Raw genomic sequence first — 7,182 nt, forward strand, 5'->3', positions numbered from 1 at the left:
GCTATCTCTTATTGTAAATAAATGTCCTATTATTACCTATGGGATAAAATCAATAAGGCAAAGATGAGAATCCACTCATATAAATTAGTATATTTTGTATTTCTGTATTTCTACTTAACTCAAGTCTGATTTAAAATGAAAATTATAAGCTCTCCGTTTGTGTCTGTCAGTATATTTATGTCTATGTATGCATGTTATAGATATGTGATCTTTCTCCTACCTCCAGATGATATTGCCAAAATTAATTTGTAAAAGAGCTCTACTTAATTGGCTTGAGAAAACTAAGAGCTCTATAAATTAAGTATTCATAAAACTGTCAGAAACATAAAAATTAACCCCAGTGTTTTTCAAGTTGACATGATCTGGGTTAATCTTCAGTAAGTAAAAGTTAGTTTACATTTGTTGGCTTAATAAAAATAGACATGTCTTCAGAATTGTCAGCTTAAATATAGTGCAGGCATACAAATTCTTCTGCTTGGGCTTACTATAGTCAACTAAGCTTATGTTATCTCTACTAGATGTTTAAGATTGTAAAATTATAAATTCAACCTTAGAACAAAACATATGATTAAAAAAAAATTGCTTAATGCATGTCAAGCGTGGCAGCGAAAAAAGTTGGAAAGAACCATGTGTTTTAAATTTAGATTTCTTTACTTCTGTGACTTTTTTTAACTCACCTCATTTATCTACAAGAAAAATAATATAAAGTTTATCTATTTTTGACTTAAGTGTCACATAGACAAAATATATTTGAGTCTGCTAATAAACATATTCTTTTTTGTCACACCGTATAACTGTATTATGAAAAAGAATGTACTTATAAATTGTTAAATGGTATATTCGTAAAGTTTTCTAGTTTGCTACAGAATGCTAGGACAGTAAGCCCTCAAAGTCCTTGATGGGTTCTGCAACTCTAAGTGAAACAATATATAATGAAATTAATTTTACCATAAGTTAGTTGATAAACAAGAGTTAAGTTCCTATGGCATCTCATCAACATTATACCAAAACGATGTTAAACAAAATTATGTTATTCGAAGACCTGCTGTGTATGACTGGCAATAAATATATATAAATGTGACTACTATACCCATAAGAAGAAGGGAAACAATTTTGTATATAAAGTTTGCAAGGAAAGTAAAATGTATTTTTGATTTAAAAAAAAAAAAGGTTTTGAGGGATATGCTTTTGTTAAGAGAAAAAGAGACTAATTTTGTCCTAAAATAAAATGACTGGTAGGACAAAAACTATTGAATATAGAAAGTTGCAGGTTTCTTAGATTATTGGTCTTCTCTTAGAAGATTATGAAAGGTTTTCCTTTACCTTTTGAGTAAATTGCTTAGGAAACAAAGATTCCGTGTCTCATTGAAAGAATTCCTCATGCTTCATGTTGGCTTCATCAAATCTTTGATTACTTACCAAAATTGAATCTTCTCAGTATTTAAGAGCTAAGTTTTTTTTTTTTCCTTAAGTATGTTACTTCCTATATTTGCCTTTAAAATCTTTTATTGTCACTTTGGTTAGATGGATAACTAGATGTTGTTTCATAGTGATCTCTGATCTGTTTAGTGAAGTACTGAAACCCTTTAACGTTTTTTGACAGCTTCTCCCGTATCAAATTCTGAATAAAGTTTTCTGACCTTAAACTAACTTTGGGATTTCCTAGAGGGTCCCTGAATAATCTCAAAAGGTTTGTTCTCTCTCTTGTGATGAGAGAGATTTTAAACTAATTAAGATTATTTGATATGTTAAATTACAGGGGAAACATTGCCAAATAAAAGTGCTGTTTAACCTTCTTTAGGTTATATTTGTGTTGAGTATATGCTACTAAGTACTTCAAAAATTGTATAAAATTTCTAAAAACATGTCAATGTCCTTACATCTGTATAATAAGCCATAATTACAATTATTATTTTAAAATGTTAAATGCCACAGAAATAACCAAATTTCTTTGTCAGTTACATAATCATGAACTATCCTCAGATCTTTAACCATGGCTATTTTTGAGTCTTTCATGATTCACAGATGGTTTTTTTTTTCATTCTAATGCTTTCCTGAAAGTTTTTGCAATCAACTACAAACAAAAGTGCTTCATCTTCAAAGACATTCACGGAAAGGACTTGGACAGGTACTCTGGAACATAGGTTTCTGAAAACTTTAAAATCATGTCACTGAACTGGGTAAGAATTTCTAGAAAGCTAATGGAGAAACTGATTGATTTATAAAACTGCTAACCCACGATCGAGCAAAACAAGAATTAATTACATGGAACCACATAAACTGATTTTTAAAAATTAATTTTTACTAAAACATTACTGCTTTTTAAATATTTTATCTTCCAGATTTAAAATTTTCATTTTCTCTTTTCTCTAAAAACTATAACTTACAGCAATTTTTGTAAATTATAACTTTGGAAACAGTTGAAACATTTATCTTTTCTCTCTACCTGATTCCTTCAGAATTCGGAAACTCTTATTTAACATTCTTATGTTCGCGACAATATACTTGTTTGCATAAGTCCAATGAGAATCTGTCCTCCTTGGAACAGAACACAGTTGGAAACATCGGTTATATTACCAAGGCTAATGGAGAAACTGATTCATAAAACTTTTTTTTTTTTACCCCTGGGAAAAATTCCTTTAATAAAAAAATTTCTAGTACATTTACATGATTGTCATCACCCTTCATCTACAGCACTCCACAGGGAAAATAAAAAATAAAGGACAACCTAGACGCACTCAGCATAAAAATGCAGAAATCTATTCAAAGAGGGGGGCTTCGGGCCTGGAGATCAGAGAGAAATGCATGAGGGCATTGACCGGAACATCATATTTGAGAATCCTGTGCATAGAATTGGATGTGGCCAGACATATTTAAGGAACTAAGGTTGACTTTATGGAGCCAACACTTATAAAGTCCCTTAAAATACCATCCTGGTACCTTGCTTATTTGTGTTGAGTATATGTAAGTAAGGAAGGTCACTTCTTGGCAGACCCAGGAAATTTAATATACATTGAGGATCTCTAAAAGAGTGGAATTTACCCAGATCTATAGATATCACAGGCAAAGTCTGGGGGCAAGTTCCTGACTTGAGTTATTAATCTTTGTAGGCTTTTAAAGGTCCAATCTGAGATTCCTTATTAAAACTTCCAGCAAAGCACACTTTTTAAAAAGAGCCTATATGGTAAATCACTATTCTTATTGCACTTATGTAAATAATCAAGCCAAGTTAATGAGAGTAGGTGTGTTTACAAACAAATTAGTCTCGTTTCAGTTATCTTTGATAAAAATGGGAGTGACCGTAGGGAGCAAATTCTGTTTCAGTAAAAGCTGTAATATACCCTTGTGGATTGTCGAAAAGTGCCACACACTGACTTTGAGCTTTCTTCCGCTTTGTAAACTGGCTCCTGCCATTTGGTACAGTTTGTCAATAATTAATATTTCCCATTTTTCTCCCACCCTCCTAACTTGACATCAATAAAAACTAAAACTTCCCTTTTTCTGAAGCCCTGCAAGCTGAAGCTGGATGACTTGATATAAATTTGAAAGAAATCGCCGCAATAAATCAAGTATGGACAACCTTCATGCCTACTGCTGTGTAGGTCACTCAGAAAGTTCACCATAACACTTGATACTATCACCAGAGACATTCAAACTACAAACAAAAAAAAGAGAAAAGAAAAAGAAAAAATTTCATCGGGCTGCCACTGCCTGTCTTCTCTCTGCCTTGAAAAGATGCTTCGAGACCAATATCTAAAAATCTTTTTGACTGATCACCCTCTGGACTCAACAATGGAGTTTATAATTTGTTCTAATCATTAACCTTTGTTTTTTCTTTTGCTTCCATAGAAATGCCTCCCATTAAATGTCTGTTACTCATACTATATACAGGCCTACTTTAGATGCCCCCCAACTTCCACCGACCCTGTTGCCTCCTAAAATAGGAAATAACTTTAACTGAATTGACCTATGTTCGGGACTAAAGACTGATTCAATGAAATATAGAACAATCTACCAACTCAGCTTCTGGACTGTGACAACAGTATTGTCTTAGTAAATAATCTATAGTACATAATGCTTATTTTATGTATTTTTACTTTTTATGGAAATTTTAAAACATATATAAAAATCGGCCCAATAATATAAGGAACCCCATGCATAATTTTTCAGCTTCAACAATTATCAGCTCATGGCCAATCTCCTCTATTTTACATGTATAAACTACAGTGTTTCAAATACTTTCAATCTACACCATATCTTTGATTGTCCTAACAACTTTGAAAGGTAGGTTGTATAATTTTACAATAAAATCCTATTTCTAACAAATTAGCATTTTAATGTAAATGCCAATGTTTAAGATAGTGAATAAAAAAGATAACAAAATTTGCTCCTATGTCTTTATACACGTTTCATTGGGTTTTTGTGTATCCTAATGCATTAATGGGTGGAAAAGGAAGAACACTGGAACATTTTATCTTCAGCTATTATTCAAACTGATTGGAATTATTTTTTAATAAAATTGTTAGGATAAATTGCCAATTTCTAGTAAATCACTTTTGCTGAATAATCTTGATCCCAACTTATCCTATAAAAAAGAGATTTTACTGAACTACTTCTAATGTTACATTCTGTACACAATAGCTGCAAATGTCTAACATTTTAAGGAAGCACTATAATTTAGAATAATTCTAGGCCAAAAGTGATATTTCTAGAGGACCAGATGCATGAAAATAAAATAAACCAAATGAACCATTTAATTCATGGTTTGAATGTTTTCTGACAGTTATCAGTGAAACTGTCATGTATCCCTAGAATTTGGGGCTATTAGAATTATTTATTTTGATATCACCCTTTCACATAATTCTGTCTATTTTAACAGAAAGTATTTATGTTCACATGTATGTGTGGAATTGATACTTTCATATTACATTATTACTTGCACATGAATTAGTTCTAATTCTTTTTAAAACCCAATTTGCATACCTATATTATCATATAGATACTTACAAATACTTAATAGTGTATATTTTTCCTGCTCTCTTTCTTACTTGACTAAGAATATCAAGGATGTCCCCAAATGCTGTTTTGAAGGTTGATTTAGTTACACTAGCAGAACCCCAGGCTCAAATGTCAAATGGGATCAGTTCTATACAGTCCACTAATCATGCTGCAATCTTTTTGCTGTAGAAGTTACAGTTGCATATTACTCCTCAAGGCAAAATGTAAATGTTTAGTGATTATACAATATGTTTTGATTAACTCCCCATATGGGATTTTTTTTTTACCTTTGTTTATTTGAGAACAACAACTGAATGCTTAAATGTAGTAGCTGATGCCGGCAATCTAAGGCTTCATTAGTACAGATGAAGCAATGCTCATTTGTTACACAAATAATTAGAGAGATTTAATGAAAATAAACAGAGAATGTACAGAAGCTCTGAAGTTAGGTAATCATTTTAATTACTCTAGTGACTTCCACCAACCTTCGTTATCAGCCACAGATCAAGTTTAAATTGTTTTATTTGAATGTTTTAAACTACATGGAAAAGTACTAGAGCTACCCAGTGATTATGCTTCATAAAAATGACTTTTCTTCAAGCTTCCATTTAAAAGAGTTGTTTCCATTCCAGCACTTGATAAACTCTCTATTTTAAAAGTGATAAAATTTGGCACTTAAAAGTGTTTTACACTGGTTTTATGTTTCAAATGGACATTCTTAATAATTTTTGTGTCTTTATCAAGATTTGATCATAAAAGATATGGGTCCAAGTTTTTGAGATGCTGAATATAAAACATTATGACATATTAAGTAGTTTGAAATAAATGCCATGTGGAATCACGTCATCCTTATTTCATGACAAGCTGCACTTTGTATTTGGGGTAAATTGATTTCTTTCTTCCCCTCTCTACCCCAACTTGGAAACACTCTACCACACACACTAATGCCTTCCTGATAGGTGGAGGCCCTATTTAGAGGCATTGTCAGTCCTGTTTAGAACGGATTTTGTATTCCTGCTTGATTATGATCCTGCAAGATCTCCTGGGTTCAGATCTTTTGAGGATGTATTACTTGTATTTAAAAACCATTTATTGACTGCTTACATAATGCCAGCTCCTCTGAAAAATACTTTACCTAACTTACCCTATTTAGTCCTTACATGATTCATTCCCATGCAGTATGTATTAGTAATTCCATTTTTCAGGTGAGAAACTGAGACTTTGAATGGCTTATTGACTTTCTCAAGTAGCCCACGGTAGCCCAACTGGGACTCAAACCCAAGTGTGTCTGACTCCAAGAACCATGATGCCCCCATGGGATGACTGAATGAGGTAAACCTGGAGGCAAATGCTGACAAAGGATAATAGAAAAGATGAAGTGACTTTGAGATGTGGATGTGCTAGGTAAGTGTTGTGTTATTTGACACCTGTGAATTCTGGGCACCATTTAAAATCTCAAATTCCAAAATTTGGTTTTAAAAGTGTCTCATCTCTGAATAGCCCTGGTTGCCTGGCAAGCAATTAGGAAATAGGTTTCACGGTATAGTGGGAATAATCGAATTCCCTGCTAACGAAGGTTAGTGACGCTTTTAATACAATTCAGTAACCACTTGAGCTTTACTCCAGCTAACTCACAAGATATTTAAACTACATTTAAAAATTCCCACAGGATGAAGGAGACTTCGGTGATCTTTGCAGGCATGTGCGTGTGTGTGTTGCTTTCTTGTATTTAAGAACAGCCTTTACTGAATTCCCTCTCCTCCCTCCTTTCCCAAGATGCAGACATTGATTTCCACGGGCACACCCCCAGGCCTGACCAGGATACATTTTTCTAGAAGTAGTGTAATATCCAGAGGCCCATTAGGCTAACCGAGACGGGAAGGAGTCTAATGGATTCATTGTTTCCTATGTTTGGGATGCTCTGATCTGCCGAGTTTAAAGTATGAGCTGTGGGGTGATACAGTGATGTCGGGACAGAAGGCTTGTCCTTGCGAGGGTGGGGGCATGTTAAATCTGTACATTTCACTCTCAGGTTTCAGATTCCGAGAGGGAAGTTAGGGAAACTCACAGACGCGCGGAAGCCTGATGATAGGCGGGAGCATCTAGGGTAGGGCTGAGAAAACAAGGAGCATCAGAAAGGCTGGAGGGGCATCCGCCCTAGAGCTTTCCATCGCGCCCTCAGAA

The sequence above is a fragment of the Pteropus vampyrus genome, unplaced genomic scaffold (assembly GCF_000151845.1).
Source record: "Pteropus vampyrus isolate Shadow unplaced genomic scaffold, Pvam_2.0 Scaffold64, whole genome shotgun sequence".
Classification (NCBI taxonomy): Eukaryota; Metazoa; Chordata; class Mammalia; order Chiroptera; family Pteropodidae; genus Pteropus; species Pteropus vampyrus.